The following is an 11,559-nucleotide window of genomic DNA, read 5'->3' on the forward strand; positions in this document are numbered from 1 at the left end:
GTGCTGGAACAAACCGATAAATGAAATAACAATAAGGTAGCAGGATCACTAGTTTTCATTCAAGAGTTCCAGAGAAACTTAAGAACAAAGTGCTGAGCTGCTAACAAAAATAGGTGGCCTTTTAAAAGGCCACTATTAAACTAGAGGGTACCAAATGTAGCTATCCTTTTTAAAAAGGTTCTACTAGTGATTCTTGGAATTCTACACTAATGAGCCTCAGCAGAGAAATTGGTAGAAATGATCATGAAAAATCACTTATGTTAACATGATAGGGACAAACCACCACAGCTTCTGTCCAGGAAAGTCACCTCTCTCTAGTCTAATTGAATATTTCATTGTCAGTACAATAGTAGATGAAGGAATACAGGTTTACATGATTTATTTTGACTTATAAAAATCCTTTGAGAAAGTTTCTCACTTCACAGTGTTGTCCAAGATTTTCAAAAGTGATTATTGATTTTCCGGTGCCCAATTTGATGTGTCTTAAAGAGGTCTGATTTTTAATAAAATCCTGAGAGCTCCAAACTTCTGAACATTGTTTCCTTACAATGTCTCAAAGTGCACCCCAAAAATCATGAGACTTTTGAAAATCTTAGTAATTATTATTTGTATTTCAGATGTGCCAAAGTCCTCTTTGAGACCCTACGGTGCCAGGTGCTGTGTACACATAGGAGAAAACTGTCTGCTACAACGAGTTTACAGTCTAAGCTGGAGCTCTCAGGGAGAGGAAGTAGTCAAAGAGTGGGAGTTAAGCACTAGGATGGATTGGAAACTGGTTTATAGGCGGAAAACGTGGCATCAGGTTCCCTGAGTGGGGTGGTGGAAGCCCTAGGAGGCAGTGCGCCCATAGCTTTAACTGCCAGCGGCTGGGAGAAGATGGGCTCGCAGGAGTGGGAGCAGCCGCTATGGTGGGCGCAGTGAACGCCTCCGCCCCCAGCGCTTTTTAGGCTTAGTCTACGCGCAGCCACACTGGCCCCTGGCGGCCGGAGTGCGACTCTGCAACGGGGATGCAGCGCACGCGCCCGACTGAGGAGGTTGCCGCGTGGGCCGGGCATTCGTTGGGATAACGGTCCCACCTGCCGCCCAGCAGGAGGGAGCCTGAGGGGAACATGGTGAGCCCGTCAGGGCGGGACAGGGAGGCGCCTCTCCAGTTGGGGGGGAGGAAGAGCCTCCCGTGGGGTGAGGCGAGTAGGGGAAGGGGGAGGGGCAGGGAACGGCGACCCTCTCCACCGGGGGTCGGGACCAAGGGGAGGTGTTTGCGGGGAGAGAGTTGCATAGTCAGGGGTGTGGGGGAAACTGGGCGAGCTCCTCTCTCTCGTCGTGGGGCGCAGCGGGAATACCAGGCAGGCAGCAGGTCTCGGGACACGAGAGAGCGGGGAAACCCCGCAGAAATAGCGGGGCCGGGGCGAGCCTCCGTGCGGGTCGCGGCGTATGGCTGGGACTGCCGAAGACAGTCTGCGCTGCCTGTCCTGGCTGGGTCCCCCCGTCGCGAGTGCGCGGGGCCCAGCCGGGAGGCGGTTGCAAAAGAGCGCGGGCCCGCTGACGCCTGAGGGACACGGACTGTAGCCGCTCGTGTGCGAGCTTGGCTAGATCGCTGGCGTCACTTGTCAGGGGCAGGGTAAACGTGGCGTCACTCTGCGCAGTCCCGAAACCCCCGGGAAAGCGCTGGAATTTTAAAATTGCAATTTGTTAGTCTGGAGGAGACTTTCCTCCAATACAATCAGTGAGTCAACGTGGGTCAACTCTTGACTTTGTTCAGTTAACCTTGAAGTCCACAGTAGCTTACTTAGGGCCTGTAAAAGGGGGATGGGTGGGGGAGATGGAGACTGGGCGCCTTTAAAACAGTGGTGGCCAAACCTTTTTCAAAGTAGTGATTATTTATTGTGGTCATAAAGCACCTTTTACAAGTTAATGGTCCTTTACAAATAATCAAAAACTGTAGATGCCTTGTAATTGCTCAAACAGATTTCTAGCCGCCTGTCATCGAGATGTACCCTAGCCACTGGCCTGATCTTCATACAGATTTGCTCTGTTTTAATTAAAGGAATAATTCTTAAAGGAACTTTGTGAAATTGTTGTAAGTTTGTGAACACTCCTATATGTATTTAAAGTTGGCTGAAGTTTGTTTAGCTTGCTTCTCTAACTGAATTGATATAAGTCTGAGTTTGGAGGGTTAGGGCCTAAGCATGTCAACATAAAATTTGCATTGGTTTATCTAAAATGGTGCAAGTCTGTGTGTTGACAAATCCATGCATTCACAAAAGTTTTTTTTTCTTTGAGTGGAAACAATTCACAGATTAATTCCTTCAGAATGTTAGGAGGTAGGTTGAATTTTGCTCTCCTGAAGGAGCATTTTCTCCAGATGAGTACTTGACCCTCATCTGTTCACTTAGTATAGACCTGATGCTTACCTACTGGTGAATGAGTTTACTAACATTTTAAGGAGATACTCACATTACCGAATGCTCAGAGGTTATGTGATTTTAATAACTTTGTGAAAGAAAACATTTAGCAAAGACTTAAGCATGTTCTGAAGTGCCCTGCTAAATTGAGACCATATATTCTATCTTTATATTATTATAGGAGACTGGTGTTCTTTACATTCCCACAGAAAGAGTTGGAACTGGGAACTGTTTTTTGAGATAGTTCTAAACGTAAAGGTTATACCTAAAATGACTACGCTGTCTAAATGTAGCTCACTCCTGTTGATTAGCAGGAGGATCTCTTGCACTTCTTATGTGCCTGCCTCCTAGCCTTTTGAATACAGAATGTATAGAGGTCATTATTTTTTCATGCACAATATAGTTGTTTGTTTATGTTACAGAAAATGCAGTGTATAAAATCCCCAAATTAGAGAAATGCCTCTTATGTGTAAAATGAAACAAGTGGGTCTGGATGGTCCATAGGACTGGTAATAGAGCCATCTAAAGATAGCTTAACAATAAAACAAACAATAACTCATGGATTTATTGAAGCTGGAGCCCTGGTGCTGCAGGGCTGAAGTTGTGGAGATCACATAAAATCACTGAATCTGTGACCGACTGCATAGCCTTACCTATCACCAATGCATAGCATTTTAATCCTTTAAAGAGGCACTGTAAATCACTGACATCTGAGGACTTGTCTACACTTAAAACGCTGCAGTGGCATAGGTGCGCCGCTGTAGCGCTTCCATAAATACACTGCCTGCCTTGAGAGGCAGTAGCTATGTCGATGGGAGAAGCCCTTCTACTGACATAGCGCTGTGTACGCCGGCTGTTAGGTGAGTTAATTGCGTCGCTCAGGGGAGTGGAAAATCCACACCTCTGAACGACGTAGTTATACTGATGTAAGTTTGTAGTGTAGACCAATGCTGAAGATGAAGGAACTGCACATAGTATGAGACATTTTCCCTCTGATTATGTATCTTTCTCTGGTTTACAAAAATGCCAAATTGGTTGAGGAAGAAAAATCTGCTTTTCACTGACCTTTTGGTATGTAGGTCTTGACACTGCATGATGGATAGAATTTGCAGCCTGTGGATCCATAACTGACTCGATCTATGCAGTGTGCTAGCCATATTGGGCCAAATTCTAATCTCAGTTTTCTAGGTGTTAGTCCCACAACTCCCTCTGAAATTAGTGGGAGTTGAGACACTGAACAGCCTCTCCAGATCATATAATGTCATTGTTTCTGCAGAGACTGTGTTTATGGGGCTATAGTTTTGAGGTAATGGGGGCGGGGGGAGAAGTAGAGGAGAGGGTCGTCTGTGAAATGTAGAGAAGTGGCTGTATTCTAGTATGAAGTTAGACAATTTAAGGTTGAGACTTGCTGTTACTCCAAAGTGAAAGGGATTTGTGCTATTATGTACCTGGGTTTAATGGCTTAATTTACAGTATTTGTTTTTATGGTTTAAAAAGGAGAATGATTGATTTATTTGTTTTGAAGAAATTTTAGCTGGTTATTTATTGCTGGATTTAGTAAAAAATGTTTTCAAACTTTCTCAACCTTGAAGCAATGCATATGATGCTTGTGATATATATATATATATATATATATATATATACAATGTGGCTATTATTTATACATTTTTATCATAGAAATGATATTTTTCCCTTAAATATTTCTGCAATAATTTTTATTCTAGTCTTACTGCTACCAAATTATTATTAATGGATTAAATGTGTGCTCATTTGTCTTAGAGAAATGACTAACATAGTAGAAAACAATTTAATTGCTTCATATTTCTTACAGTAAAAGTATATACAGCTTCTAGTAAAAGGCTTGAAGACCACTCAAAACTGTTTTTATGTTGCCATTTTGAAAGTGGACTATCAGTTCCAACTCCTTATTTAATTAATTAATAAATAAATGCAAAACCTTCTGATTGACTTCTAATTTTAAGCCCTGGACTCGGATAATATCTGCATTCCTTGTATATGTAATAGGACAACTCTTTATGGGACCATAATAGAGGCATAATCACAGTTTGGTGATTCATATCTGGTAACTGTTTTTCATCATTAGGACAAAAGATACCTAACCCAGATGGATGAGCAGAGCACCTTGCCCAAAACAAAACTGGTGTCTCGTCTCCAGTTGGGACCAGAGAATAGAGAAATACCACATATGGTTGAAGGAAGGTATATTATGCATGAACAAGCTGTCAACGTTGAGGAAAACAGCAGTTCACTGGTGAGAGATCAGTGTTTTCCTTTTTAAAATGGGATAAATGCTTATGTTGTTAATATCTTATTAACTATAATCACATTACATTAAAGGACTGACTTAAGGATATTTACCCTTAATTTTAAGTAGAATTAGCTGTTAGCTAAAACAGCATATAAGTGGTAGTTATACACCATCATACAGGGCCAAATTCAACCCTGGTGTGTGTGTTGTTTGTTTTTTTGTGTTTAGTGAAAGGGGGGGAAAAGGCTTGGCTTCTCCATTGCAAAGAGAGACATCCTATGTTCTGGGTTATGGTTAACAACAAAGTCTCTTTCCTTCCTGGAATGCTATATGTAGTTGGCCTGTAAGAGAACAAGATCAAAGACAAAGATCTCTTTACCTAGGCTCTGAAGCACAATTGTCACATTCTAGAAAGCAAAAGATTTTTTTTTTTTCTTAAAAATCCAGAACAGATGAATACTCATCTGAGCTATTTGGGCAAGACATTTTCCTGTAGGCTCAGGTTTGTGTCTGTAACTTTCTAGGTTATGTTCTGTTGTGTTAATTGGCATGGTGAAAAAGGCACCTCTGCCAAGAAACCTGACTTCTTAACTGTTGCTAGGCCTGACCATAACACTGCAATAGACATGAGAACTAGCTGTGTGTGGCCTGGTTTGGCCTTGTTCTTCCCCTGAACCCCAAAGGCCTTGCAACAGATGTATAGGTTTTTACTAGCCCACTTCTGTCCCTGGAGCAGGACATACATTTATAGGTGCACATACCATAAATCAGTGGTTCTCAACCAGGGGTCCATGTACCTTTGGGGGTATTCAGAGGCCTTCCATGGAGTACATCAACATATCTAGATATTTTTCTAGTTTTACAACAGGCTACATAAAAAGCACTAGCGAAGTCAGTAGAAACTAAAATTACATATACAGTGATTTGTTTATACTGCTCTATATACTATACACTGAAATGTAAGTACAAACTTTATATTCCAATTGATTTATTTTATAATTATATGGTAAAAATTAGGAAGTAAACAATTTTTCAGTAATAGTGTGCTGTGACACTTCTGTATTTTTATGTTTTATATTTTATAAGCAAGTAGTTTTTAAGTAAGATGAAACTTGGGGTATGCAAGATAAGTCAGACTCTTGAAAGGGGTACAGTAGTCTGGAAAGTTTGAGAACCACTGCCATAAATGGTCCTTACCTTATTTAGGGTTACCATACGTCCGGATTATCCCGGACATGTCTGGATTTTTGGGTTTTAAATAGCAGTCTGGGAGGATTTTGTAAAAATCTAAAAAGGTCCGGGATTTCCCTCCCAATGCAGAGTGCGGCGTGGCTGACAGAGCGGCCGGGCCAGATTGAGCTGCTCACATTGGGGCCTCCAGCAGCCGGAGCCCCTCCCCTGCTCCCCCTTCCCCCGCAGCCTCAGCACGCCGTACCAGCAGCACTCTGGGGGGGCGGGGCTGTGCGCTCCGCGGGGGAGTGCAGCAGCGTTTCTGGCTCCACGTGGAGCCAGACACGCTGGTCTGAGCAGCACGGTAAGGGGGCTGGGGAGTTGGAGAAGGGGTAATGGGTCCCGGGGGGCAGTCAGGGGACAGGGAGCAGGGGGGTTGGATGGGTCGGGGGTTGCGGGGGTGTGGAGAGGGGTTGGAGCAGTCAGGGGACAGGGAGAAGGGGGGGTTGGATGGGTCGGGGGTTCCGGGGCGGCTGTCAGGAGGCGGGGATGTGGAGAGGGGTCGGGGCAGTCAGGGGGCAGGGAGCAGGGGGGGTTGGATGGGCGGGGGTTCTGGGGGGGCCTGTCGGGGCGGGGGTGTGGATAGGAGTCGGGGCAGTCAGGGGACAGGTAGGGGGTGGGGTCCTAGGGGGCAGTTAGGGTGGGGGGGTCTCAGGAAGGGGCAGTCAGGGACAAGGAGAAGGGAGGCTTAGATAGGGGGTGGGGTCCCAGGGGGCGGTTAGGGGCAGGGGTCCCGGAGGGGGTGATCAGGGGACAAGGAGCAAGGGGGGTTGGATGGGTTGGGGGTTCTGTGGGGGGCAGTCAGGGGGTGGGAAGTGGGAGGGAGTGGATACGGGGCGGGGCTTATCCCCCCCCCCCCCCATGGAGTGTCCTCTTTTTTGAAAGTTCAAATATGGTAACCCTACCTTACTATATATTCAGGAATGTCATAAACCATAAGCGATTAAAACAAACTGGATGAGGGAAATTATATTAGCATTTTTGTGCAACTCGTTTGTATTTATTTGTATATGTAATTTATCCAAGTAGAACTACCTAGGGAGGTGGTGGAATCTCCATCCTTAGAGGTTTTTAAGGCCTGGTTTGGCAAAGCCCTGGCTAGGATGATATAGGTGGCGTTGGTCCTGTTTTGAGCAGGGGGTTGGACTAGATGACCTCTTGAGGTCTCTTCCAACCCCCATCTTCTATGATTCTATTAACTTACTTTTTTCTAATATCAAAACCCTTTTGGCTATGTGGTCTAGTGGCTAGGGCGCTGGATTGGGACTCAGGAGAGCTGGTTTCTGTTCCTAGCACTGCCTGTTGGGTGATCGTAGGCAAGTCACTTCCCTCTCCTGTGCCTCAATTTCTCCATAAGTAAAATGGGGATAGTGATACATTGGTCCACTTCCTGCCCTAATGTTCCATGCTGATCTGCCCATGAGAAAGAGGAGGTTCAGCCACTTTCACTGCAGTTTGTCTTTATTTCTTAGTCTCCTGACTAATTTCTGTGGGATTGTGATTCTGCCATTAGGGTGGGGACAGATGTGGGGAACGATATACAGCATCCCTCTATCAGCTAGGGATGTAAAAGTTTAACCAGTTAACTGGTAAGAAATTGACAGGTAAAAGGTTGCATCAAAGCTTCTACTGTAACAAAGTTGTTGACAAAAATCAGTCTCACAAATTCCCACCATAAGTGTACTGTTTATTCAACCTCAATAAAAACCCCGGCAATGTTTGATTGAATCAAAAGATGTTTCAATGAGGTTTTTGTAGAAAGACCCAGTTCCCCTCATGAAGTTTTCTTTGGGCTCTCGAGAGTATGTTCATGCGCATGTGTATGGTTTTCACACACACAATAGGCAGAAAGTTCAGCCAGCACAAACTGAAAATCTAGAGGGATCCACTGTAGACCAGGGCCATCCGTACAAAGGATCTGTATTTATGCACTGGCTTATAGGCCACTGTTTCCCCACTCCACAGAATTTCATGACATCCTAAAGGATGGGGATTCCGCAAAGTGGAAAGTGCAAAATGGAATAGTTTCTGGCTGTGTTAACTTTGTTGCAAATTCCCAACAGGGCTGATAGGTTTTTTACATGCTATTTACATCCATACTAACTGTGTCACTGATTAAAATGTTATCGGTTAACCGGGGAACTGGGTGGGGATTCTGCAGCACCCTCACGTTTTACAGGGCTCTGCTGCTGACCCCCCGCAGGGGATCCCCGCTGCTGCCATGCTCATGGCTCTGCTGCTGCTGGGGTTCCACTGGCTGGCCCTGCACTCGGGGGTCCCGGCAGCCGGAGGTCCCGCTGCTGCCACACCCTGGACTCTGCTGCCACCGGTGTCCCAACGGCCGGCCCTGTGCCTGGGGTCCCACCAGCGGAACTGAAACTGAACAGAATGCTTTGGAGAGATTTACATTGTTTGTTTAATAATTAGTTTTGCACAATATTCTACAATATGTTTTAATGCTGTGCTCTGAAAAATGATGAGAAATAATGAAAACAACTGCATTTGTCAAACAAATTACATTTTATTTTGCATTATTCTGGCCCTTTTGTCTTTGTTCACTTGCACAGTAATTCATAAATGCCACTCAATCACATTGGATCCCCCAGCCATTAGTGTGAGCCAGCGAGGTTCTACTATATGATAATATTTGAATCATAGGGCCATATTTTGTCCTGACTTTACTCTCTGTGCAACTCTTTGATTTTAATGATTTCACTGGGTTGCCTATTAGCCAGATTTCTTTACAAAATATTTTGTTCTCAATTGTAAGTTCAAAGACCTTTATTCCTGTCTTTGGAGGATGGAAAAGAGGAGGGAGAGAAAACTTTGTTCTGTATGAAAATAAGGGAACATAAGTGTTATTAATAAAAGTATTTGAATGTTTTGTATAAATCTATTTATGATTTAATTCAAACATTCACTGGAATATTCTTTACAAAAGTTTTCATACACTTAAACACCTTTTAATCTTACCTCAGAAAAAGTTTTCAGTGGAAGCAGAGTTAGGCCATCAATTAGTACTTTTGAAAATCAGCTCTTCAGTCGTTTCCTCAGTTGACTTCAGAAATATTACTTGACCATCAATTCAATATGTATTAAAATAAATGTATTTCTACTTTCTTTTCTTCCTCAGCCCTCTTCAGTAGAGAAGTATCCTACTGCACTCCGTACAGCAGTTTACAGAACAGGCACAGAAAGGAAACACAAAACAACAGTAAAGGAAGGAAAGATGGGCTTTGAATATGTGTATGTAAAATTTATATTTTTTTCATTCTGTACTTCTTGTTTTTTAATTTAAAGCAGAGATGACCCCCAGTAGAACTCCAGAATCTGAGAGAAAGGCTTTAGATTTGGTAAGTGTGTACTTGCATCCAGATATAAGCTTCACAGCTCAGGCCAAACTCTACTATAAAGGGCCAATATATGTCATTTACAGGGATGTAAATCCAAAGAAACTCCATTGAAGTCAGCAAAGTTATTCTGGATATACACTAGTGTAAAAGATCGCAATCTGACCCAAAGAATATCTGGGGAGGCAGAGAAAGAAGAATGCCTGTGGGCATGTCTACGCTGCAAAAAAAAACTGTGCAACAGAGTCTCAGAGCCTGGGTCAGATGGCTCGGGCTGTGGGGCTAAAATTAGCAGTATAGATGTTCAGGCTCGGGCTGGAGCCCAGGCTTCGAGACTCACCCCTCGTCCAGAAGCTTACACTGCAATTTCTTAGCTCCACGAGCCCAAGTCAGTTGACCCAGGCCAGCCACACCCATGCCTCAGGTCTCTTATTGCAGGTCTCTTAGACATACCTTGTGAGAAGGCAGTCCTTCACACCCAATTCTGAGGACTGTGTTTAAAGCCTGGGCTGAGATTTATTTTTGTTATGTTTGTTTTTGCATATGATAACTTGCTTACATTTATGGTTAAAATAATTTGCTCCTGATACAAGGAGCTTGCTGTTTACTGCTGTGTCTTATTTACAATTTCACACACAAGGGTAGGAAAACATTTTTCACACCGCTCTTAAAAACACCTTTACATTTATGCTGGTGTGCAGAAGAATATTTATATCAGTAATGACAATTATTTAGTACTAGTGTTTTTGGGGGGGTTGGGGATCCACATGTGGATATATTGAAATTTCCCAGATTCTGCACTTCATTAGGGCAGGGTTTTTTTGCTGTATTGTTGGTGCAAATTGACATAGCCAGGCTTTGTCGGATCATTTGAAGTATAGGTTGATCTGATAATGTAGAGCCGGTCCTATACATCCCTTTTTGTGGGCCAGTGCAGGGGCCATGGGTTGGGAAAAGGAGCTGTAGTCAGAGCTTTCATGAACCCTGGCAATCTTCAGCTGCTATAACAGGAACTTGAATTCATTGGCAGCTAGCTACTCTAAAATTACTGTCAGGATATTGTGATTTATGCTGAGACGTGTCTATTATTAGCTTTTGACTGAAGTGGTTGGCCAGAGTTTGGGACTCTGCAGGTTGTTTCCACTAGGAGGAGAAACTGATGATCAGTTACATCTTTGATGTGACCCAGTTTGTTTATGAAGAATATACAAAGTCCTGTTTCCCAGAACACAGGAGGTATCAAACAGGAGACAGTTTTTTTGCTCACAGCTCAAAGCCCCTTTCAGTCAGACAGAGAGTACACAGAAGCACACTCTAGGCTTTTTCTCAGGGTCACAATCACAGTGCTTGTTCACACTGTGTCTGGAGCTTCCTTGTTGCCTTCTCTGTTTCTCTGATGTTTCTTCCCCCTTCTACTCCTTCCCCCCCACACACACACACATATCTCCACCAAACAATACCCAGCAAAAACCCTCTGACCACATAGTTCTAAATCTTGAGCCACTTCATGTGTACCTTTGTTTTGGGTGGTGAGGTCTGTTCTATTAACTGAGATGCAATATATGGGATATGTTAGCACCTTCGGCCTAGTCACTCTCCAACATTAAACAATTTTAAACAAGGTTTGGGGTTTAGTATATAGAGACCTCAGCCTACTTAGCACCATGGCAAAAATGCTGTTAAAAATCCTTTTAACCTTTTATTAAAGATACAGAAAAGAAGAAAAAACAGTCAAAGCATTTGAAATGTAAAGTATTAAATAAGTCTTTCATTTTAACAACATCCTTTCTTCTCATTCCCTTTAGCTGGAGAGTCTTTAAAGGAAAAACCTCCTTGTTTGATAGTCTCTTAGATGGGATTAAAGGTGGCAATAACTGTACTTTTGGGGAAAAGAGAAGACGTTAGTTGAGATGGGCTGAAGGAGGTGTTGCTAAATTCAGTCTTAGAGGGAAAAGCCCCCTTGTTTGACAATCTGTTAGATGGTATTAAACAGGTAGTAACTGTTTTCCCAAGTTGCTTGGGATTCAGCTGGAGCTGGTATGGGTGTCATTGTCATCTGGCTTCCTCTCTCTGGCCCTGTCTCGTCAGGCATCTCTCAGGATCAGGATGATGAAGGTGACCCAGGTGATGGTGATACTGAAGCTCACCATCTGTTGTTTCAAGTGCTCTTCCTTATTTGCTCCCCAAAGTCTTTTTTTTTTAAGGACCCAAAAAGGGAGTGATGAGGGAAGTAGCCCATTCCCTCATTATTTTGTTTACCAGTTAGGCCTAACATCTGACACACCAATTTTGGCTCATTGGCTCAACT

At 43.6% G+C, this 11,559-nt stretch overlaps 1 long non-coding RNA gene across 1 annotated transcript; it reads left to right on the forward strand.

Moving 5' to 3' along the window:
- The first annotated feature begins 1,011 nt into the window (after positions 1-1,011).
- LOC135875478 (uncharacterized) lies at positions 1,012-9,119 on the forward strand. Its single transcript, XR_010561275.1, has 3 exons — positions 1,012-1,112; positions 4,507-4,674; positions 9,035-9,119. It is a non-coding gene; the product is annotated as an uncharacterized LOC135875478 (long non-coding RNA).
- Positions 9,120-11,559: the final 2,440 nt, after the last annotated feature.

This window comes from Emys orbicularis, chromosome 3 (genome assembly GCF_028017835.1).
Source record: "Emys orbicularis isolate rEmyOrb1 chromosome 3, rEmyOrb1.hap1, whole genome shotgun sequence".
NCBI lineage: Eukaryota > Metazoa > Chordata > Testudines > Emydidae > Emys > Emys orbicularis.